Source organism: Notamacropus eugenii, chromosome 4 (assembly GCF_028372415.1).
Source record: "Notamacropus eugenii isolate mMacEug1 chromosome 4, mMacEug1.pri_v2, whole genome shotgun sequence".
In the NCBI taxonomy this organism is placed as follows: domain Eukaryota; kingdom Metazoa; phylum Chordata; class Mammalia; order Diprotodontia; family Macropodidae; genus Notamacropus; species Notamacropus eugenii.
This window is the reverse complement of record NC_092875.1, coordinates 231,809,598-231,834,020: the sequence shown is the minus strand read 5'-3', so window position 1 is coordinate 231,834,020 and position 24,423 is coordinate 231,809,598. Positions and strand designations below refer to the sequence as shown.

The 24,423-nt window shown below is 36.5% G+C and overlaps 1 protein-coding gene and 1 long non-coding RNA gene across 10 annotated transcripts in view; one reads left to right on the top strand and one right to left on the bottom strand.

Moving 5' to 3' along the window:
- LOC140501040 (uncharacterized) overlaps positions 1-24,067 on the top strand; it is a 35,447-nt gene extending 11,380 nt beyond the window's left edge. Inside the window, exon 3 of the long non-coding RNA XR_011966035.1 lies at positions 22,856-24,067. This is a non-coding gene — a long non-coding RNA (uncharacterized lncRNA). The remainder of the gene's footprint in view (positions 1-22,855) is intronic.
- The window catches only part of PIEZO2 (piezo type mechanosensitive ion channel component 2), a 533,986-nt gene that overhangs the window by 353,352 nt on the left and 156,211 nt on the right, over positions 1-24,423 (bottom strand). The gene's annotated exons all lie outside the window — the stretch shown is intronic.

Sequence of the window (24,423 nt, the reverse complement as noted above, 5' to 3'; positions counted from 1 at the left end):
TTGTATCCTATTACTTCCAGTCTTAAAGTATTACTGCATGAGAACTAATAACTAGCCCCCTTCCCCACTCCCACATACACCCCAGAGAGTATTCATATTTATTTTTAAGGAGAAAATGCTTAGTTATTCTTTTGAATGCATAATTTGAGTAAGCCAGTATAATGTCCATGTATTTGGTATTTAGTTTAGTTTGCCTTAGGGAAGTCTGGTTAGGAAGGATGTCGGAGAGGCCACTTGAAAAGCAAATAAATAACTTTTTTATTTTAAAAAGCATACACACAAACATCTACTCTGTTCTTGTGTGGAGCTCTGTCTCTGAATACTTTTTTGCCTATCCCAATAATGACATTCAGAGATAGGAATAAAAGTTCTTTCTTAAACCTTATGCAATTTCTTAGAATCCTTAAAAGTTTAATAGTTACTTCCTTGAATTCAAGTAGCTATAGGTTTCATTAGAAAAGGATTATTCAGTTGTTTTCAGTTTTGTCTGACTCCGTGTGACCCCATTTGGAGTTTTCTTGGCAAACGTATTGGAGTAGTTTGCCATTTTCTTCTCCAGCTCACTTTACAGATGAGGAAACTGGGGCAAACAGGGTTAAATGATGTGTCCAAGATCATACAGCTAATAAGTGCCTGAGGTCAAATTTGAACTCGGAAAGATGTGTCTTCCTAGTTCCAGGCCCAGCACTCTATCCATTGCACAGCCTAGCAGCCCTAGAAAAGGAGATTCCTTTATAATAAATATTTTTTTTAATAATGACGATAACTGATAATTATATAATATTTTAATGTTTACAAAGCAATTCTCCCCCTCTCCCCTCCACAACAACCGTAGAGGCAGTGAAATGACTGCTATTACCATCATACAGTTAACTGGAGTTAGGAGTTGAACTCTGACAATTCAATTCCACAATTGTTATACACTTACTAGGGGCAAAGTGCTCTCACTGGTCATGTTTACTAAATAATACAAAGACAAAAAAATGGCATAATTATCAGACTTTCAGATGACTTGGATCTGGGAGGGGTGGCTAATATGTTGTATGACAGAATTGGGAGACAAAATGGTATCAGGTATGTGCCCAAACTAATATCATGAGATTTAATTAGACTAAATATAAAATCATTCATTGTGTTTTATTTTTTAATCATGTACAGAATGTGGGAGATGTGGCTGAAAAGTAGATGTGAGAAAAACATTAGGTTTTTAATGGACTGCAACTTGAATATTCATCAATAGTATGACATAATAGCTATTGTGATTTTAGATTGCATTAATAGAAATGTAGCATTATCAGCAAGTGGATGTACAGCCCCTTTGTACTCTAGTCAGTCCACATCTGGAGTATCGAATTGAGTTCTCAACATCAGATTGTAGAAAGACATTGATAAGCTAGAGCACATCAAGAGGAAGACAGACAGAATGGTGAGACTAGAAATCATGTCATATGAGGATCTGTTGATGGAACTGTGGATGTTTATTTTGGACAAGAGAAGAGTTAGAAGGGACATGATTACTGTCTTCAAATATTTGAAAGGCTGTCATATAGAAAAGGATTTAGAGTTGTTTTGCTTGGCTCCAGAGAACAGAACTAGTAGCAATGGAAGGGAGAAATGCAGAGAGGCAGATTTTGGCTCGTTATAAGGGAAAAATAACCCCCTGACTTCCCAACAATTAAAGTTGTTCCAAAATGTGCTGAGCTGCCTCAGGAGGTAGAAAGTTCTTTTTCACTGGTGACTTTTGAATGATCACTTGCAAGAATCTTGTAGAGAGTATCCCTAGTCAAGTCTGCATTGGGCTGGATGACTGCTTGGGTCCTTTCTATCTCAAGGGTTCTGTGCTTTTTTCTTTTTTGTATTCCCTCTCAAGGTGCTCTTTTTTGTTGTTCGGTCATTTTAGTTGTGTCCGATTCTTTGTGATTCCATTTAAGGTTTTCTTGGCAAAGACAGTGAAGTGATTTGCTATTTCTTTTTCCAGTAGGTATTCAGTAAAAGATAGTGAATGGATCAAAACCAAGGAGTAAGCAGCTCTGATGAGCTCACCATAATATTGCTATCAATAATACCCTAGACCAAGTCAAGAATTTACTGAGGTTGAGTTATTTTCCATTACTATACTAGTCCAATCTTCCAATACTGAACCAAAGAGAGGGGCAAATATTGAGGGGAAAACAACACCAATAATGAACCAAAACATCAGGTCATTGAATCCATTCATTTTCCAAAGTAGATTTATTCCCTGTAGTTCATTTTTCTAGAAATTACTTTAAAGCATGATATTTTTCTTCATTTTCTTTGGGAGTCAATGGATTTGACTTGGAGCAAATGTTTCCATCTCCTTTGCTCCCTTATATACAATCTAAGTTTGCCTTGTTATTTTTTTCCTTTGGGTATATTCAGAACTTCTCTTTTCAAAAAGTGAAGTATTACCTACTGAACTAACTTCATGACCTTAGTCAAAGCAAAAACTCTCTAGACATCAGTTTCCCAATTTGTCATTTTTTGAGTGTATATATTTGGGGAGGGTGAGACTTGTTGCTGACAGTTCTATAAGCTTTTCAGTAAAACATTCCTGATCAGCATCATCCATCAAATTTCTAAACAAGGAACAAAGGGTTTGCATTTGAAGTCTGTGTTGAGTATAATGGTTACAAAAGTTGAGATAGGTGTACCAATCCATCTGCAACAGTTAAAAGAATAATATTCAGTTTGCCTCTGGATGGTCATAGTTCTCATGCTGATTCTATTTTTCTGGCATGGAAATAATCATTTTAATTGGCCACTAGACCCCATGAGCAGGGACTTTTTGTTCTATTATCTTCGCGTGTATGTGTGTGTGTGTGTGTGTGTGTGTGTGTGTGTGTGTGTGTGTGTGTGTGTGTGTATTTTCCAACAAGAGGACATTGCTACAGGTTACAATGAGTAACTGACATGTGACCATCGTTATTTATTACTTAGAATCCTAGGTTTCCTTGTGAGTCATGGGAATACAGGGCCAGGGGGAGATGCCTGCCAGACCCTGCCTTCTGTTTGTTCTTTGTAGTTATGAAGAGCCAAAAAGTGAATCATAACCAAAGGCATCTCTACATGAGACATATGTTCTTATCATTTTCTGTCCCTTCCACATTTTCTTGTCAGATTTATACATATATTTATATGCATATGTGTATGCACACATATTCACATAGATAGCTTTCCACTGGTGATTGATATAGCTATAATTCCCTCTTTTATACATTTCTTTCATTTTTAAAATATATAATCAGTGCTTGATTTTTGAAAAAGCAGAATACAGGAAAAGATTTTTTTTTAAAGCTGATACACTTTTAAGCAAGGAATTACAAGAGAACATAGTTTCATATGAACACAGTATCAGATATTTAAAAGGTAATCTACTCCATCCCCAGTATTTCAAAATTAAGGAATCTAAGGCACTCAGAGGCTGGGTTACTTTCCCAAAGTCAAACTGGTGGAATATTTGAACTTTTTAGGAGAAATCTTTAAATTCCTAAATCACAACATTTGGAATTTAGCACATAGGTTTTATGTAGGTTTTCTTTCATGTAGGTTTTCAAAAAATTCAATTCCTTAAGCACAAAATGTGCTGAACACTGTGCTAAGCACTGGGAGAAAAAAAAATAAAACACCTTAAAATAGTCTCTGTCATCCATCAGTAAAAAACAAGCACATCCTATGTGTCAGGCACTGTATTAAATGCTGGGAATGCTGTCATTCATCCTTTGTTCTTGAAGAGAACCAATGAGATCACATCTTCACTTGTGGGTGAATAGAAAGAAAGGACGAGACAATTCTTCACATTCAGAATGGGGAGAGAAAACACACAAAAAATCATATAGGATAGAGGCAAAGTGAATGGAAGGGAATCCCAGAGGGAAATCATAAGCAACAGGGATGAGGGGATGAGAGAAGACTGAGAATGGCCTTACTCAGAAGGTGGAACTTGAATTTAATCCTGAAGAAAGCCAAGGAATCCAGTAGGTGGAGAGAAGAAAAGAGCATTGCAGCTTTGGGGGACAGCAAAACCAAGGAGATTGTATTTTATTTCAATTTAAACATTGTTTTTAAAAAAAACACCAGTTTATGGAACTACCAGTTAATAGACTGATCTGCCTTAAATAAATGAAACTAAATGAAATAAAAATGAAAATACCATGCGAGGCAACTGGGTGGTAAAGTGGATAGAGTGCTGGGCCTAGAGTCAGGAAGAGTTGTCTTCCTAAGAGTCTGGCCTCAGACACTTACTAGCTAGCTGTGTGACCCTGGGCAAGTGACTTAACCTTGTCTGCCTCAGTTTCCTCATCTATAAAATGAACTAGAGAAGGAAATGGCAAACCACTTCAGTGTCTTTGCCAAGAAAACCCCACATGGGATCACAAAGAGTCAGACACAGACTAAAACAACTGAACAACAACAAGAACAAAGCCATGAGCCTCTATTTGAAAAATGACTTTTATTAAAATGTCTATTTTCAGTTTGGGAAATAAAACTTCAAGAATAAGTTTATAGTTGCTACTTATTAATTTCCTTTATGATAATTACCATAATGCTGGAATTTAAAAATAATCAGCAAATATTTATTGAGTACTTAGTATCTGTTCATTTTGTTGATTCATATGGGGTCTCCAAAAGAAGTCAAAGAATGTTAGAACTAGAGAGAACTTAGATGTCATCTAGCCATAGATACTAGGATCAAAGGACCATAGAATTAGAACTAAAATGGAACTCAGATCCCCTCCCTGCCAATTTACAGAAGAGGAACTGAGGGTTGATAATGTTAATGGACTTGTTCAAGGTTATAACAAATGGTAGATTTAGGCTTTGGACTTAGGTCCCTTGACTACAGAGCTAGTTCCCCCACTTTATATGTGAAGCAACTAAATCCCACAAAGGTGACATGTCCTGCTCCTGATGTAATGTAAGGTTAATGGTAGGTGGAGGGAAGAGTTAAAGGTCTTCTCTCTTCATTAGTAGGCCTCAGACACCTTTTGTTAATTTCTAATGAGGCACAGGATCATGCCCACCAGCCCTGAAAAGAGCGTATATACGTGAAGTTTTGCTTTGGGGCTTATTTTTTGGAAAAAGATTTGTGTGCCAGATGAGACTCTGGGTAGTTGCTAAAGAGCCCCCCAGTTTTGAAAACCCAGATATTGGTGCTTCTTTCTCTGGTAACAATATACGTATTGTCTATGGTCAGACAGCTAGAAGCCCTGTCTTTTGGTCTTTCTGTTTGTAATTTCTGCTTGTAATTTCTGTTTGTATTTTCTCTAAAGTCCTGGGTGCTGCCTTTTCCCCCTGCACTTAAGTGAATGATATATGGATTGTTGACTTCTCGAAAGTTGCTTTTCTTTTAGAAAAGCAGATCTAAGAACTTGTACAGCAGACCCTTCTGTTTATGCCAGGGTCCTTGCTGTTATACCTGGTCACATAGCCAAGAAGTAAGCAAGCTGGGAAATCTATCATTGTCTTCTAATAACAAGAAATCTGATGAATTAGAGGAAAGAATGAAGGCAAATACCAGAAGAAGGAACATTTCAGACACAGAATGACTATAGTGTGGAAAGCTACAAAATTAATTCCAAAGCAGCAGTAGTCCTCACTGTTTCCTCTGAGAGAGAAAATTATTGCAAGACAAGCCAACAGTTGATCAGATATTCTGCTCTTTGAGGAATAAAACTTCCAACAGGTATCTAGATGGTCAATATTCTCTTTCACTCCTGCTCTTACATCTGAATCAGTTTTGTGATTTTCATTGGGAAAGTATCAGTCATATCTATTCTTACTCTTAAAACCACATCATCCTTTGTGTCTCTTATTTTATTCTGGCCTCAATGCTCTCCACAATTTTTTTTATCTTTAGGTCAAGGCAGTATATACCATTTTTAGGGACCTAATGCTGCTGCTGCTTTTACTACTACTACTTTAAATACACAATACACATGCACAGATATTACTATTACAACAATAAGACCAGGAGTCCAGAAAGAACCTTAGTAAGCAAAAATGTGACCTACTTGTCAAACAGATAGCTGCCAAACACAACTAGTTTGGATTATAAACTCATCTATAAAATCTTACAGGGGATCATGGATGGTTACAAGCAGCATCATTTCATAAAGTACAAAGAAGCAATGTAAGATAAAAGTGTTTTGTCTTTTTTTTAAAATCTTGGCTATTTATACATCTAAGCAAAGTCATACTAAGGGCATGAAGGATGAACCTGGAAACCTAACCTCCTGGAAAGAGGACTACAATTAGAAGAAAACTGGAAAAGATTTGTACATATTAAAAAAAATGAAAAACTGTTTTCTCCATTAAGAATAATGGAATCTCTGCACTTGGATACTAGTATCACAGACTCTGAAGTGTTTATACAAGTGGTAGAAATGGCCCTAAAGAGAGCGGAGAGAGGGAAAAAATAACGAAATTGGATCAAGTATATATAGAGAGGAGATTCATGATGGAGATGATACAAGTATGAGGACATTGAGTGACCTATATAAAAGGAATCTGATGAAGGAGTCTCAACCCTTATTGATGTCCTCCCCAAAATAGTAACTGAAAGAACATAAATAACTACCAGCAAATAAATTAACTCTCAAATACAGAGAAAAATATTTATGTGTGTCACATATACATGAATTGAGATTATCTTCAATGAGTATATTAGTAGGGATCAACCAATTTTTGCAGACATGAGCAGCAGTGGGCTATATCATGACCATCTCATGAATGATTGAAATGAGAGACTAGAAATTCCTAAGGTGCTTATAATTCATTGATTACAAAAATTACATTGATTCAACTCGGTAAAGCAAAACATGATCTTATAAGCTATATTATAATGATGTGTCTCCAATTCATATATCAAGATCATTCAAGATTACTTGGAAATGGCAGTAGAGATTTAATTACCTATTCAATTACCTTTTGATGTTAAACATCAGGCAAAGCATTAAGCAAAGAGAGATGTGTTCACCAAAAATATTTGAGACTGTGATAATTATCTTGAAAGCTACTAATCACCACTTAAGGGCCAAATTTAATGACTTTTTCCCAGTTTTCATCTTTCTTGAGCCCTCTGCAACCTTTTCTACTGTTAATCACTCTCTTTTCCTTGGTAGTCTCTTCTCTCTAGGTTTTTGGTTCTCCTTTGCTGGATTTTCAACCAGGCCCCACCCACTAATCATGGGCTTCTCCTCTTTCTTGATACTGTTTCTCTTGGTGATCTCATCAGCTCCAAAGGATTCCGTTATATCTCTATGCTAATGTTTCTTAGATCTAGATATCCAGTCCTAACTTCTCTCTTGACTTCAATCTCACATCTTCAACTGTGTATTAAACATCTTGAGCTATTATCTCATGAACATAATAAACTCCATATACCCCAAACTGAACTCATTATTTCCCCCAAATCATCTCTTTCTGACTTTCCCATGATTGTGCAAATCTTGCAGACCTTCCTGTGATTGTACAAAGTCTTGTCCAGTCTTGCAAACTAAGTGTCATCCTCTGTTCTTCGGTCTCACTTCCCAGTATTGAAATCAGTTGCCAATATCAATTCTACCTCTACAATCTCTTGTATATGACCTGTTCCCTCTTTTGACATGCTACCACTTTGTATAGGCCCTTATTACCCTAATTATTGCAATGACCCTGACTATTGCAATAGCCCTATGGTTGATCTACCTGTCTCAGATCTCTCTCTACTTCACAATAGACTGGAGTCTATATTTGGCTGTCTCTACTTAGTTTTCAAATTTATTTTCTACTTAACTTTCAAATTTGTTTTTTTTTTTAATTTTCAAAACCTGTACTTAGTTGTCAAATTTGTCTTGCTAAAAAAAGCAGGTCCAACCACATCAGTCCCTTATTCAGTAACTTCTAGTGACTCCCCATCCCTATATCCCTAATATAAACACCTCTGTTTACTTTTTAAATTCCCTCTATCACCCTGCCCCTCCTACCTTTCCAGTCTTCTCACACATTACTCCTCTCCAGAAACTCTGCAGTCCAGTGACATTTGCCACCTTGTTGTTCCTTGAATACAACACATTTCCAGAGTCCATACATTTTTCTGCAGCTGTCTTCATGCCTGGAATTTTTTCCCCACTTTATCTTCATTTCCTGCCTTCCCTCAAGTCCCAGCTAAAATTCTACCTACCACCAGAAGCATTTCTCATTCTCCTTGGATGTTAATGCATTCCTTCTTTGATTATCTTAAATTTATCCTTTCTTTATCTTGTATGTACACAAGAATTTACATGTTATCTCCTCCATTAAACTGTGAGTTTCTTGAAAGGACAGACTATTTTTGCCTTTCTTTGTAGGCTCATAGTTTAGCATAGTGACTGGCACATGTTGAATACTTAGTATATTTTTTGACTTGGATGTGATAGAGGAGATCCAGCACAGAGTACAATCCGTGAAGGATTCTCTGTGGATGCTGAGATCCTTTAAATGCTCCTAGCACTATGTTTATTAAATCAAGCCTCAAAAGGTTGAAAAATCTCTTGGAAGATGAATTAATGAGTCAATCTGTAATATATGCCTCACAGGATTGCTGTAAGTATTTAATAAAGAAAATGCATGTACATCATGTAAAACTTAAAGTGCTACATAAATGCTATTTATCAATCAGAGTTGACCAAATTGATGAAGAATGGTTACTGTCCATATTTAAACATCCATCTGAATGGACAAGCAATACAGCTTATCTATCTGTCTACACACACACACACACACACATATACACACACATACATATACATACTTACATATGTGTGTATGTGCATATAGATAGATGATTTCCTTGTAACTTTCACATTTAAAATAGCAATGTTAACTCATTTGATCCTCATAGCAACAATATGAGGTTGATGCTGTTATTACCCCCATTTCACAGATGAGAAAAATGAGGCTGAGAATGATTAAATGATTTCCCCACAATCACATAGTAAGTGTATGAAACATGATTTAAACTCAAGTCTTGATGTCATGTCCAGTACTTTATTCAATGTACCACCTAGCTGCCTGAGTGCATATAGACAATGAGTTAGATCCAGAGTATAATAAGAGAACAGCATGGATTGCTCTGGAAATTGTGAAGTACTTCTTTTACTAATCCCAAGTTTCTCAATTACAGTAAAGGCCTAATTTTTTTATTGCAAACCTTTTACCTGTGTTGCTTTGTAAGAGAGAACTAAAGTACTGTGGTCTCTAAAGAAATAAAGATAAGCATCACACCTGACAACATAGTCAATCAGAAACACTAAAGGTGAACATGAGTAAAGAGTACCATCAAGGAATTTTATAATCAAAAGAGGAGCTTGGCTGGACACCTTGCAAAAGTAAGAAATCTCAAGAAAATGCTCTGTTCATATTCTCATAATACTAGGAAAAAGGAAGACATCCAACACACTGGATGACCCTTCTGTGGTGAGAGCCATCCAATGTGATAGAGTCACCTCAAGAAGACATCGGTGGGTCACACAGGGCAGGCTGAGATGGATGGGTTGTTGTCTACATTATAGAAGACAACTCCTCAATTAATGAGATTACAAATCTCAGATTAAAATATTTGATTTATGAATGCCACAAAAAGGAATGTTTTTCTACTGCCATATTCCACTCATGAGTCTCGTCCTTCTGAGTCTCAGTAATAGCTATGATACTTATAAAACAGGTTAAAATAAGTTTATTAATAGTCCATATCCTATATGATAATAAAAAAATCTGGAGGCTATAAATATTCTCTTCTAAACTTCTCTTCCCTATTATTGGGAATTAGTGGATACTACCTTTTTTATTACTCTTTTTTTCTACATCATTTATACGTACATACATATTTACCTATGTATGTATATGATGTAGTTCTAACCATCAAGGATTTTTCAGTCTGATAGGTTAACCTTGAAATCCAATGGACCACAGATAACTGAAATTGAAGGACAAAGTAAAAGCTTTTAGCTTTTTCTTTGAAAGATTAAATGTGCTCATTTTATTCAAAAGACATAAATTAAATTAGTTATATCTTAGAATTTCTCTTTCAAATATTTGACCTTGTGTTTTTCCAGTAGCCATAAGAGATTATAATTAAACAGTAAATATAATAATACTGATAATAACTAGCATTTATGTAGCACTTTGAGGCTTGCAAAGTGCTTAATAAATATCTCATTTTCTCTGCACATATACCATAGAAGGGTTTTGACTTCCAGGAACCAAAATGGCAGAGTGAGCAATAAATCACTGTAAGTCTGCCATCCTCCCCTCCAAACAACCATAAAATGATCCCCAAAACAAACTCTGGAACAGAAGAACCACAAAAAGATGGGGTGAAACAATATTTTAGCCAAAGAAACTTGGAGGATCTGTCAGAAAGGTCCATCTCACTCAGGTATGAGGGGAGTACAGTCGAGGATGGGAAGCATCCCAGCAAGTCAGCAGTAAGCCCCACCTCAGCAAACCAGTGAGAGATCCTGAACCCCAGTGTGGTTGAGCAGGCAAACATGAACACCAGGGCCCCTTTTACCCCGTATACCTTAGCGTAGCCAGGAGAACTGACAGACTCCAACTCTAAGAACCACCTCATATTTCAATAGACATCATGTAGCAGTCAGACCTCTACATGCTGTAGCACAGCCCTGGCCAAACAGGTAGATACCAACCCTATGAGTGCCTAAGCAAACAAGCAGCTGTCAACCAGCTTTAGCCCTGCCAAGCTTTAGCATAGCCCCAGGCAAACAGGCAGCCTCCAGAAGCCAGACCATGGTGTGCTCCAGTATAGCCCCAGGGCAATGAAGAAACACCCCAGTGGGCCTCAGCACATGCCAGATACCTCCACTAGAACCTTAGCTCAGCATCAGGTAAGCTACTAGACCCTGATGGCCTTCAGCAGCATCAGCCAACCCCCATCCCAATCCCTCAGCATAGCACCAGATATGAGGATCTCCCATGGGAACCAGGGCAAAATCATTGAAGCACCAGGTAAACAGCCAGGGCCTGCAGCCACTAGCATAAAAAGCCAAAGACAGTGCTCCTTCCACCCTGGGAGCAGAGCTCAAATTTAAAAGAAAAGAAAAGTCCCCCAAAAATGATGAACAAAAAACAACAACAAAAAGTCATAATCAAAAGGAGAACCTGGAGGGCATCAATTATTAAGGAAAACTGCCCTGGTACCCTGGAACCAGAGGGTAAAATAGAGATTGAAAAAAAAATCCACCAATTACCTGAGGAAAGAGATCCCCAAATAAAAACCCCAAGAAACATTATAACAAAATTTTAGAACTCTCTGGTCAAGGAAAAGAAATTACAAGGGTATAGAGAGAAAAATGTAAATATCAGGGAATCACAATCAAGTTCACACAAGTTCACGGTGGCAGCTGCAACATTAAAGGACTGGAGGTAATGGAACAGGATATTCCAGAAGGCAAAGGAACTTGCACTACAACCAAGAATCACTTACCTGGAAACATTAAGCATTATATATCAAGGAAAAATGATCATTCAGCAAAATAGAAGGATTTCAAGCCTTCATAAGGAGAAGACCAGAACTAAACCAACAATTTGACTTTCAATATCAAGGCCCAAGACAAGCTTAAACAGGTAAAAAGAGAAAAGAAAACATAAGGGACTCAATAGAGGTAAACAGTTTACATCTCCATACAGGAAGATGATACTTGTAACTCTTAAAAATTATATCACTAACTGTATGGATAGAAGGAATATACATAGAGGGCACAAGTATAAGGTGAATTTTAGGGAATGACAAAAAAAATTAAGGGATGAAAAAGGAGTACAATGGGTTTAGAAGGAAAGGAGAGGCTTAATGGGGGAAATTATCTCACATGAAGAGATGAGAAACACCTATTGAGTGGAGGGGAAGATGGAAGGGTGGGTCATGGGCATTGCTTGAACCTTACTCTTATCAATATTGGATTGAACAGGAAATAACATACAAAATTAATTGAACATAGAAATCTATCTTGCCAGACAGGAAAGTAGGAGGGGAGGAGATCGGGCGGTGGGGGTAGGAACTGATAGAAGGGAGGGCAAATCAGAGTTGGTAGACAGAAGCAAAAGACTGGTAAGGTATAAAAGGGTAAAAGGAGAGAGAAAACAAAGAGGAGGAAGAATAGAATGGAAGGGTATACACAAGTAGTAATTATAACTTCATGTGAATGGGATGAACTCTCCTATAAAATGGACAGGGATAGCAGAGTGGATCAAAAACCAGAATTCTACAATATATTGCTTACAAGAAACACACCTGAAGCACAGAGACACACACCGAGTAAAGGTAAGGGGAAAAAAGGCAGGGTAGCAATCTTGATCTCAGATAAAGCAAAAGCAGAAATAGACCTAATTAAAGAGATAAAGAAGGAAACTACATCTTGCTAAAAGGTACCATAGACAATGAAGCAATCAAATTAGAAGAGCAAGGAATAGCCTACTTGTCAGATCTATGGGGAGGGGAAAAATTCGTGACCAAACAAGAGTTATCATATAAACGAGATAATAAAAAAGGTAAAAGGATCTAGGTGTGCAAAAATATTAATAGCAGCCCTATTCATGGTGACAAAATATTGGAAATTGAGGGAATGTCTATCAATCAGGGAATGGCTGCACAAACTGATTTATGAATGCAGTGGAAAAATATTGGGTAATAAGAAATGAACAGGCAGATTTCAGAAAAACCTAGAAAGACTTGTATAAACTGAGAAGAATTAGGAAAACATCATGCACATTATCAGCAACACCATATTATGATCAACTATGAATGACTCAGCTCTTCTCAGCAATGCAATGATCAAAGACAGTACAAAGGACCCATGAAGGAAAATTTTATCCATATCCAGATAAAGAATTGGTGGACTCTAAATGAAGACCAGAGCATATTTTTTAACTTTTTCATGTTTTTTTTCTTTTTGATATTTTTGAGACTGACTATATTTACCCTAGATTTACTATCACAAGAGGTGGAAATGTCTATACCATATATGGTGTCAGCATTGGCCTGAGAATATTGGTTGGTTGGTTGTTGTCCTTTGTTTTCAAAGAGGACCAAAATGACATCACCATGATAAAGTGAAGTTTCAGTGTGTTCAACTGTGGCTGATCAGACCAATACAAGCTCGGAATGCTCTACCACAGATTGGACACAGTCTGTGTGAATATTTGGGACGGATACTCCAAATTTGCACATCCTACTTTTACTTTGTGCTATCTCAGTTCCGCTTTGCTCATAGAGCACAGCACCCTTTCTGATGTGGGCATGCCATGCTGAACAGTCCTGTGCTAGTGTCTCCCACAGTCAAATCCACAGTTCTTGAGAGAGACGTTGAGAGTGTCCTTGTATTGCTTTTGACCACCATGTGATCACCTGTCCCATGTGAGTTCTCCATAAAATAGTCTTTGTGGCAAACTCACATTTATCATTCAAACAATGTGGCCAGCCCATCGGAATTGCACTCTCTGAAGCATAGTTTGAATGCTTGGCAGTTCAGCTCAAGCAAGGACTTCAGTGTCTGGTACCTTGTCCTGCCAGGCGATCCTCAGAATCTTCCTAAGACAGTTCAAATGGAAGTGATTCAGTTTCCTGGCATGGCACTGGTAGACTATACATGTTTCACAGGCATACAACAATGAGATCAGCACAACAGCTCTGTGGGCCTTCAGTTTGATAGTCAGTCTAATACCTCTTCTCTCCCAAACTTTCCTTTGGAGCCTCCCAAACACTGAGCTAGCTCTGACAATGTGTGTATCAACCTCATTGTCAATGTGTACATCCCTGGAAAGTACACTACCAAGGTAATTGAACTTATCCCACAGCATTCAAAACTTTTCCATTTGTTGTAACTGATGTATGGACGGTGTGGTGATGGCTGATGGAGCACCTGTGTTTTCTTGCTGTTAATTATTAGGACAAAATTAGCACAGGCAACAGAGAATTGATTAATACTTTGTTGAATCTCAACTTCAGAGGCTGCACTGAGCGCACCATCATCTGCAAACAGAAAATCATGCACCAATACTTCCTCCACTTTGGTCTTGGCTTGTAGCCTTTTCAAATTGAAGAATTTACTACCAGTACAGTAGTTGACCTTGAGGCTGTGTTCATCCTCATTGAAAGCATTTGACAACATGACTGCACACATCATGCTAAAAAGCATGGGAGCAAGCACACAGCCCTGTTTCACTCCACTGGTGACTGAGAAGGCATGAGAGCATTGCCCACTATCCAGAATCCGGGCAAACTTGCCATCATGAAATTAACGTACAATACTGATGAACTGACCTGAGAATATACACGGTTAATATATGTATGTATGTATGTATGTATGTATGTGTGTATGTATGTATGTATTGAAGTCTTGATTAGATATCTCTAACCTTTCAGATTCTGCCAGCTGACAGTATTGTCCCTTAAAGAATATACAAAGGAGCATGGTTATGACATAGACATGTTCTATCAAGAGTCAAAACTTACTGAGTGAAAATTGTGTTCAGGTCTTAATTGTGGTTTCTTTGGTCCTTGAATATTGGCACATATTGATATTTTCCTTTCATTCCACATCCTTTATTTTACAGTAGGGAATTATTTTTTTCCCTCCTGTTATTTATAATTTTCCCAGGCTTTATGACCTACCCCTCTGAATCACCAGACTTTACCAGAGCTTGTGCTCTGTCTTCCTATTTGTTCCTGTCTACCAGTTACCAAGATGTTCAGCCCTTGTTCTGTCCTTGTGCTCTCATTTCCCCAAGATCCAAATGTTGATTTTGCCACTTCCTTCTAATTAGCTGAAATGGGACATCTGAGGTACCTTCCAGTTCCAATATCATATAAAAGGTGGAGGAATAATTTTCTTAGCTTTTTAAATGCAGAAAACGAATGCTTATCATATTCACATAATAGTAATACTGTTCATTTCCCTTTGATGGCATTCATTTTTATCTTGGTACAAATATCCTTTTCCTGGATGAAAAAAAGTGAACTGTCTTCCAAATTTTTCTTAAGTCAGCTTTTCGATTCTTATTCCTCATTCAAGATAATTTGTGGTAGTCAGTAGTACCAAACATTCTAAATTTCAAGGCCATTTATGCTCCTATGAGAAGAACAGATGGGCAGGGTGGCATAACAGTTTTAGTGAGCTAAATGCCCATCTATCAGAAACAAAAGGCAACACTAATGCTCCATTAGGAACTATTAGGGTTCATATGGGTTATGTTAGATGTAAGCAGACATGAGCACAAAGTTTTGAAATAAGCTGGAAGAATGCCCAGAGCATATACTGTTTAGATGATAAAAGCCTTCATTTCTACTCAAGGCAGTGCTTACTCAAAAATATTGGAGAGAGGCTCCAAGATTCCTGATCAAAGTTTTATGGATATAATATGATTGGGTTAACTTGAATGGCAGGTGTAGAGGGCATGGAGAGAAAATATCCAGAAGAGATCAGCTTCAATAGCAATGTACTGGTGGAGGAGTAAGTGTCTCCTTCTTAACCTCTGAATCTTTTCAGCTTCTATCCTGAGAATTGCTTCTGAATCCAAATAAGGGAATTTGATGCTAAGTTGTCTAGTATCCTGCATGGGCACAGATGTTGCTTCCTGGACAATATGCATGGTAGCAGTAAGCACAGAACAAACTAGAAACTAAGATAATTCTTGATCTAGTTCTGTATCGTATTGCTTGTCCAATACCAATCTGTTACCACTTGATCCTGACCCTCATTTCCATTAACCATTTTTGGACCTTCTGAGACTGTGCTTTAAGTTTATTATGTATATATAAAATATAAACTATCCTTTCTCCTAGAGGAAAAGGTAACAGGGCTTTCTTTCCTCCTCTCTGGGTTTATCAGTGAGAATGAAGTGTTTCTGAAAAGAATGGAAGAAGTGTTTTAGATTAAGAATTAGAAAGAAAAAATAACATCTGAAAAGAGGGTGAAAATCCTGATCAAGATCAAAGAATTGGAGGATAAAAATGACAGGAAAGAGATAAAGGACCACTGAATACTTAGAGTCAAGCCGTAAGTATGAAGCTCTTTCTGCATGGGGGAAGGGAGTTAGACTTTCTTAGAGAGCCTCCTGAAACATGTCAGACCTAACGATTGCCATCTAGTCCTGGTGATGTGATACGCAGGGGGAGAAATTAGAAAATATTTACCTCCAAAAAGAACCTAGAAATCCCCACTGGGTATTTTGAAGATCTGGACAAGAGATTAAGCTCTTAGGAGCACAGGTGGTGTAGTCATTACTGCTGCTGACTGAAGAAAGTTTCAAAAGAAAAGGACAAATTAGAAAGTGAACATCTGTTCAAGAAGATATTGCATAGGAACAGGATTGGGATTTATTTACAAAAAATTATACAAATAATGAGTTCTTGGCCAGGGATGATGTGTACCAGTAAAAATAAATTTGCCTAGAATTTTGAGAATATGATCATGAGGATTTTAAATTGTAAAGGGAGAGGGATAAATCTTCTTATATATATTTGTGAACTGATAGTGACTAGCAATTGCAACATATAAAGAAGATCAAAAGTATGGCTGTGAAAGTTGGACTATAAGAAAAGCTGAGTACTGCAAAATCAGTGCTTTTGAATTGTGGTGCTAGAGAAGACTTTTGAGAGTCCCTTGGACAGCAAGAAGATCAAATCAATCAATACTTAAATACGTTCAGATTATTCACTTGAAAATCAAATACTGCAATTGAAGCTTAAATGCTTTGGCCACCTGCTGAGAAGATAGGACTCACTGGAAAAGACTACAATGTGAGTAAAGATTGAAGGCACAAAGAAAAGGGAACGACAGGATGAAATGAATAGACGGTGTAATTGAAACAATAAACATGAGCTTGGTCAGACTTCAGGAGATAGTGAAGAATAGAAGGGCCTGGCATGCTATGGTTCATGAGGTCATGAAGAATTGGCATGACTGAATGACTGAAAATTAACAAATATTGCTCCACTTGTCTTTTGAAGAATTCTTGGAATCATTTGTTCCATCATCAGTTGTAACTGTTGTTTCTTGACCTGCATACAGGTTCCTTAGGATACAAGTAAGGTGATCTGGTACTCCCATCCATTTGAGAACTTGCCATATTTTGTGGTGGCAAGTGCTAAAATCTGTAGTGTAGTCAGTGATGCAGAAGTAAATTTACTTTTCTGGAATTCATTTGCTTTCTCCATAATCCAGTGAATGCTTTGAAAACTAGTTTGCACCTCTGTAATTCTTGGTTCTCATATTGCTGAAGCCTAGCTTGTAGAATCTTAAGCATAATCTTGATGGCATGTAAAATGATTTGGTACTGTTCAGAAACTTGAACATTCCTTGGCATTGTCCTTCTTTGAATTGGGATGTAAACTAAACTTTTCCAATGCAGTGGCCACTGCTGAGTTTTCCAAACTTGCTGGCATATTGAATGCAGCACTTTAATACCATCATCATTTAGTATTTTAAATTGCTCAACTGAAATTCCGTCACCTCCACTAACCTTATTATTAGTAAGGCTTGCTAAGGCCCACTTGACTTCATTCTCCAGGTTTATGGCTTCTAGATCAGTAACCACATCATCATGGTATCAGTGATGTTAAGATCTTTATTATATAGTTGTATATGTTCTTGCCATCTCTTCTTAATCACTTTTACCCCTTTACCACTTTACCATTTTCATCTTTTATCATGCCCATTTTTGCATGAAAGATTCCCCTAAAATCTCTAATTTTCTTGAAGTGATCTCTTGTCTTTCCAGTTCTATTTTCTGTTTCTTTGCATTGCTCATTTAAGAAAACATCGCTATCTCTCCTTGCCATACTCTGGAATTCTGTATTCAGTTGAGTATATCTTTCCCTTTCCCTTTCCTTCTTTCCTCACCTGTTATAAGCTATTCTGGGTTTAATTCTGACAATTCTGGCAGTTAGTAGAAAAAGAATGCAAATATTGTAGAGACTTGACCACCCTATTTTAGAATTTGTAAGTGCTAGCTAAAGTCTGACGCATAGATTAGACTTAAGAAAATCAGATTTCAAGGGATTGGTGAGATTCCTTAGTACAAATTTTATAGGGGAATTTGGTACAAGGATGGGAATCTCTCAAGTATAAAGTTCTGAAGACACAAATAGAAACAACTCCAATGAGGAAAAAGAGAGAGGGGGTGTCTAAAGAGATTAATGAACATACAAAAGGAACTTATTTACCAACTTAGATTTTAAAAAGATATGTAAAAAGCTATAAGAAAGTATAACTAATAAAGGATGAATAACATAAAAAATTACACAGTCCTGTGACAGCAATGAGAGAGCTAATGTCCAGAATGAACTGATGCTGGCTATGAATACTAAGAACAAAAAAGAGTTTTTCTTAGAAGCTCTTTCAGGAATAAGTTGAAGAGCAAAGTGATAGAACATCTACCTGGGATAGATGGATCAATCATATGACATGAGTGAGTGAAGGCAGAATGACAGGTATACTAGCAAGATCTTTGGGAACAATCCCAACAGTAGACAGACTCATGGGGATGATGTGTACCTCATCTTATTCATACAGTTTGGGTTTCTTATGCCAGGTCTCTATATTTTGAGGGTTTTTCATTTCATAAATCTAGGAAATTGTGCACATTTAGTACAGCATCATCTATTAGAAATTTGGTTAAAAATTTTTTGCATCAGTATTATATACTTAAAAGATTGTAGACAATTTACCTATGACAATGCACCAGTTCATCTACAGATTATTTGTTGAATTTTCAAAGTTATTCTTAGGCCTGTATTTGTAATTGTTAGTTGATGAAAGCTACCATGCTTGTCTTTGTAGATCTTTTCTTAGCAGGTATTCAGTAAGGACTAAGTGTTTGCAATCTGTAGTGGTATGTTGTGCACTTTCTCTTATTTATTTGCATAATATACATTGATCAATAAATTTGACCTCTTTAGAGATAACGCTTATATGACTTCTGGTAGAAATACTTTGATCTGGAATTTTCATTATAAAATCCCCTACTCCTACAAACAGATCCATTGAGTGAACTCTTTAACATTTCTTTGTCAGTAGCATATTTCTGGTTGAGTTCATGTATACGTTGTCTATGTAGGGCCTTTTGATTCTCCTCTTGGATTCTAGCCATCTTCTAGGATCTATCTGAGAGGTATACTGTGTTTTGTTACATTCAACAAATATAGTGGCACATAGATATTGCCAGCTTTTACTATTTTCATTGTAGTAATGTCTATTCTGAAAGCATTTCTGTAAATTTTTAACCTGTCATATACTCTGTGTACTTTGATCAATTATCTTGCTCCTTTTTAATGAGGTGTATCCATCTTTTTATATCTACCTTGGGGTGATGGTCCCTTTATATGCTTCATAAGTGAGTTTTAGTTAGAATAATTTCCACATCTATTATTATCGTTTTTATAATGTCACACGTGTTTTTAGACAATGAACACATAGGCGTTTTGTTTCATGGTGTTATTATTATTCATCTCATTCTCCTTTTTTTCACAGGCTTTAGACAGAAATGCTTTTAGGACAATTTACTATACTATTATTCTTTTATATTTAATGTTCTGTGGACTATTGCATAGGTAGATTAAGTAACTGCTTTTTATAATTTATTAAGAGTAATGACTTATTAGCTTCTGTTGTATAAATGCACTGTAAGCATCTCCATCAATGATCTTAATTTCTTGTGTCTCTATATTTTGAAAGCTTTTCATTCCACATGATTTGGAGATTATGATTATTTGATATGGTTGCAAAGATTGAAAATATTGCCTTTTAATATTTAGGTATCAAAATGATGTCCTGGCAATTGTGGGCAATAGTTCTGACTATGACAGTATTTTGATTCTTATAGAAAAGTCTGTTTATTTACCTGCTTGAGATATTGTAGAGGGTATTCTTGGTTATGTACAGATTGGACTAGATGGCCTCTCAAAGTCCCTTCCATCTCCTGAGGTTCTATAATTCAGTATTTCTCAGTTGTAACATCACCTCTCCACTTCTTTCTACCCAGGGTCAGTTCAAGCATTATTTTATCTGAATAGTTGCAGACTTTGGTGGGTCTTCCCATCATGTAAACTAATAAACTTTAATAGAGCCCCCTGTGTTTGGGTACCTGAGAATGTTACCCTTGGAGTAATAGTGAAAGTTAACTTCTTCAGCCCTACCCTTATATTATCAGCTAAGCCTACTAGCAAATTGTAATGGCACATACATATCATTGGGTGGTGGTGGGGAAGTTAGCCTGTTATAATTCTGTCATTCTTCATGTGCCCAGTAATAATTAGTTACCTTTACCTATTCACCCTAAGATACAGGCCAAAAGTGAGCCTCAGAGTAAAATCATTCAACTGAAGACTACAATGCTGTTCCTTTGTGTCACTCTCTAAGGTGGGCTCAAGTTTCTCATGGCAAGTTAAAAGTTTCAGCAACAAAAAGCTTTTGAGACTAAAGTTGGAGGATAACATATGCATTACATATTCTCAACTTCAACCACATTTCAAAATTATATCTTGAAATGAAATATTGTTTCAATTTCTTTTAGAAATGATTGTTTCAGTAAAATTTTTAGCACCTGTAAAAATAGCTGAGTGATAGGGAGCTATTAGTGATTACACTGATTGGTCCTGGAAGAAATTTCTGGCGGCCTTTGACCCTCCACAACTTTTACATCTCTCTGTCTCTCCATCTCTGTCTTTGTCTGTCTGTCTCTTATTGTTTAAACCTTCTCTTTCTTCCATTATCTTTTATTTTATTCACACATTTCCTTATCATAAGACTATATCTTCAGTTTCCCTCAGTCATATGTATCTGGGTGGGAGAGAGAGGAAATAGTCCATAGTTTATTATTTTGGTTGGCTCCAATTTATACCCAGCAGGTAAATGGTAATGATGTTATAGAGATGAATTTGAAACTGAACTGTTAACATATGTAACCATTTAAAAGTGTGCTACCATTCAAATGATAGCTTGAAGGTATACAGTACAGTCCTGGGAATAAAATCTGTCATGTATTAATAAATGTTCTGAAGGATACAAGGAAAAGCAAAGTCTAGGAGAATACATTCCTCATTTTCATGCTCTTTAATCTATTACTATGGTGCTGGGAAGTTGGGGAAGGGAGTTCCTTAATTCCTCTTGCCATATAATACCCCTTCCCTCAAAAAAAAAAAAAAAAACTCTTGCAAATTTTTGCTATTGGACATTGTAATGGGACAATGATAGTGGACTGGACTCCAGTAGTAGTAGTAGTAAATATACATTTATATTAATGAATACACAGTAAAACACAGATCTAGAAAATATAAACTTATTCTGAAAAGTTACAGCACAATATAAATGTAAATATTCTTGAACACAATATAACAAACATACACAGAATATAGCGTCTATTCTTTTTTTTTCTTTTTTGGTCTGTGTTTTCTTTTCCAGCATGGTTAATATGGAAATATGTTTTGCATGACTATATGTGTATAACCTATATCAGATTGCTTGGTGCTTAATGATGGGGAGAGTGGAGGGAGAAAGGAAGATAATTTGTAACTCAAAATTTTTAAAAATGTTAAAAATTATTTTTATATATAATTGAAAAAATAAAATTTCAAAATTTTTAGGACCAAAAGCATTTAGTTTCTAAACACTAACCCCAAACACACATCTTCTTTAAAGAGGATGTAGATAGAATATATACGCATACATATATACTTGTTGTAGGTCTCTTTGAGCCCAGTTACCAGTGCAAAAGCTCAAACAATGAGAATCAAAATAAGAGGGAAAAAGACTGAGAATAGAGAAGGAACAAAGGGAAGGTCAATTAAAACTCGGAGACAGAACAACAGATTCTTCCTTCTTTAGTAATATATTTAAAATACACACATACACATACATATATCTATGTATATGAGATGTATACTGACATAGTAGAGTTACTTCATATGGAATTAGTTTCCACTGCCATTACATTAGAAATGTATTCTCATGATTGTCAGTCTGAATAGCAGTTGATGTTGAATATTAAAAACATTTATCTATGCTATAATTTTATTTAGAAATACATGTCCCTCAAATGCTTGTCCATTTTCCTGAAAGATCCTTGTGTGAATTCACACAATTGCATATCTAATGATGCCAGGAATAGGAACTCTACTTTAGAGATAATTCTTTGTTTGTTTTGTTTGTTTGTTTCTGTGGCAGCTGCACAATAGAATTGATTTATTAGGATCTATGGAGTAGTAGTATCCTTTTGCTTGCAATTACCCATTAAGGGTCTATACTGTCAACTGGATTTCAAAGAATGGGTATGACAAAGCAGCCTCCTTGAAGCTTTTTTCTCAGTTGCCTAATTGATGGAGCTACCTATCTGGAAGAAACAACAAAACAGACATTTCAACTCCTGTTAGTCATTTTTCAGTTTTTTGTTTTGTTTTGCAGGGAAGGGACCTTCAGAATATTATTACTCTCTAAGAAAGGAAATAGAGATATTATGACTTGGGAAAAATACAAACTTTGAGTCTTTTAATTTTTTAGCAATTCTATATCTTTTATATCTGGACATCCATCTTTTTTGGTCCAATGGACTTCATTAATGTTTCAGAATTATTATCACAGCTGGCAAGTTTTAATCCTCTTGATGATGCAAAAATCTTAACAAAATGATTTCCTGTAATGAGGTTTCTATTAGGTTGGCCAGAATTGGCACTCTGGGTATAATTATTTCCCATCAGAGCAATTTAATATGCAAAATTAATGACTTCTTATTCATGCATTTTGCAAATAAATGTTTGCTTCCTCTCCCTGGCATCACTGAAATATTACCATACTCTTCATTTCAGAAAATAATCATTTCTGTGCATACTGGTGGCATGCAGACTTAGAAAGACCAAAGAGAGGTCTTCTGGAGGTGGAGTCAAGATGATGGAGTAGAAAGAAAGTACTCAGCTGAGTTCTCTCAACATTCCCCTCCAAATAACTTTAAAATAATACCACAAATCAAATTCTGTAGTGGCAAAAGAAAGACAACATAGGAGGTTGGAAAGAGAAATCTGTGACACAGGGTAGGAGCTCCTCTAGAGTTCATGGTGATGAAATACCAGTGGCAAAACTAGGTGGTGATGACAGAAGCAACAGCAGTTTGAGATGCTCTCAAGTCAGAGATGCTAAGGAGACTTGGTAACTGGTTAGAAAGAGATTATCATGGATTGCTATGCTAGTGCTACAGAGAGGACCAGATGTTGTTTGGCAACACCAACTTTGCCTATACCCACTTCTGAGTCATACTTCAAGAGAGAAGAGTACTTTTCATCAAGAGGGAGAAGTCCTCAGTGACAACATTGATTTTGGTCAAAAGTGAACAGGGACCCTGAAGAAGGGTACCAGTTGCAATCCCAAGGAATCAGTGGTGTTTTCTGGGTAAGGACCAGAGTGCAGGACCAGAAAAGCAATGACCATATCTGTCCCCAAATCAGACCACTTTGAAAGCACAAAAAATTTCCAAACCTCCCAGAACTAACTTTGAAAACTGCAATGCAAAAAACAAAAGAAACCAAAAAAAACCAACCTGAAGCTTTTTTGTTCCTCTCCCTCCACATATTGTCAACAGAGATCAACTTGAACATAACATTAAAAATCAAGAAATAGGGTAGAAAAATAAACAAATACCACAAAAAGAACCTGACCATAAAAAGTCAACATTTTGACAGGGAAGATCAAGACATGAACTAAGAAGAAGACAATGTCAAAACAAAACCTCAAAGAAAAAAAGTGTAATTGGACAGAAACCCAACAAGAATTTCTGGAAGAGGGGGCTTAGTTTTTGGAAGAAAGTTTGTGTGCTAGATGAGACTCAGGGAAGCTGCTAAGCAGCCCCCCAGCATTGAAAACTCAGATATTGGTGATCCCCTCTCTGATAACTGTGTATGTGTGTGATGGTCAGACAATTGGAAGTCTGTCTTTTGTTCTTTATTTCTGTTCATGTATTTTTCTCTATTTGTGAATGATATATGTGCGCTATTAAAGGAGATTGTTAACTCTTCAAAAAAAAGAAATTCTGGAGGAGCTAAAAATGATTTTCAAAATCAAATAAACATGATAGAGGAAAAAACAGGCAAAGAAGTGAAAGCAGAGGGAGAAATATTATATATTTTTAAAATTTATTTTATTTATTTTTAGTTTTCAACATTCATTTCCACAAGATTTTAAGTTTCAAATTTTCTCCCCATCTCTCCCCTTCTCCCACCTCAAGATACCATGCATTCTGATTACCCCTTTCCCCAGTCTGCCCTATCTTCTATCACACTCCTCCCTTCCCTTATCCCCATCTTCTCTCTTTTCTTGTAGGGCAAGATAGATTTCTATACCTCATTACCTGTATTTCTTATTTCCCTGTTGCATGTAAAAACTA